Below are 1,532 nucleotides of genomic sequence, written 5' to 3' on the forward strand. Positions count from 1 at the left end.
CAAAAAAAAAAAAAAAAAGGCAACCCAAATGGGCAAAGGAACTGAACAGACATTTTTCCAAAGATACACAAATGAACAACACACCCATGAAAAGGTGCCTCAACATCATTAATTATTAAAGAAATGCATACTCAAAATAAATGGAAAGTATTGGAAAATGTGGAAAAATTACAATCCTCATATACTGGAGAGAACAGAGAATCACCCAGCCATAGTGGAACAATTGGAAGTTCCTCAGTAAGGTAAACACTCAACTATGTAGTAGTTCCACTCACTGATACATACCCAAAAGAACTGAAAACAGATATTTAAACAATTATTTGTACGTGAACATTCAAAGCAGCTCTACTCAAAACAGCCAAAAAGGAGAAGCTAGTCAAATGTCTATCAACAGGTGAACTGCTAATCACTAAACAAAATGTGGCACAGCTACACAATGGAATACCATCCAACCATGAGAAAGAACCAAGTCCTGGAAAGACACAACCAGGATGAACCCTGAAAGCAGGATGCTGAGTGAGAATGCCAGGCACAACTCCACCTCCATGAAATGTTCAGGGCAAGCAAGTCCACAGGGACAGAAAGTAGGCTCCCAGGGCCAGGGGCTGGAGGAGGGGAAAGACTGACCACACGATGGGAAAGAGAAAGAAAAATAGAGGGAAAGAGAGAAAAACAGGGGCCCTCTTCCATCCTTCCACAAGTACAAAGCACCATTTAGCAAGGGCTGGAAGCAGGGGATAGCTTGCCAGCGCAGCCAGGACCCAGACATGCTTCACCCTCGGATGCAGCTGACAGTGCCAGTCAGAGATGACCTCGACACACTCCTTAGGGACCCTTGGCCTACACAGAAGAACACAGAAAACGGGGCCACTGTCCATCCACCACTCAGGCACCAGACTGGCAAGGTGAGGGCCAATCCCAAGGGCCCTGGGGTTTCTTCCAGCAGCCACACACAAAACGCATGAGAGTTCAGACCCAGACTAGCAAGCGCCAGTCAAAGACCAATCAAAGCAAAAAAGGCAGGGACAGAAGGAAACTATGCCACCTGTAATCCCAGCTACTCAGAGGCTTAGGCAGGAGGATCCCAAGTTTGAGGACAGCCTGGGCAATGCAGCAAGACTGTCTCAAAATAAATTTTGAAAGGACAGGGGATGTAATTCAATGGTAGAGCACCTGTACCCACCACAACACATAAAAACCATAAAGAACGAGCATAAGTCTGAAATAATTCTGTATGGGCTTCTTGTCATTACTAAGATCCAGACACTGCCTCTATTTAAAAAATTAAAATTAGACATTTTTTGTTTTTGGTACCAGAGGTCAAACTCAGGACCTTACACTTGCCAGGCAAGTGCTTGTGCCACTGAGCTATACGCCGGGCAAAATTAGACATTTTTAAAGGACATGAAGCACAAAAACGGGAACAGGATGAAATTAAAAGACAAGGGGCTGGGGATTTAGCTTAGCGGCACAGCGCCTGCCTGGCAAGCGCAAGGTCGTGAGTTCAATTCCCGGTACGGGGGCGGGGGGGG

Source organism: Chinchilla lanigera, unplaced genomic scaffold (assembly GCF_000276665.1).
Source record: "Chinchilla lanigera isolate Chin_1 unplaced genomic scaffold, ChiLan1.0 scaffold00052, whole genome shotgun sequence".
NCBI lineage: Eukaryota > Metazoa > Chordata > Mammalia > Rodentia > Chinchillidae > Chinchilla > Chinchilla lanigera.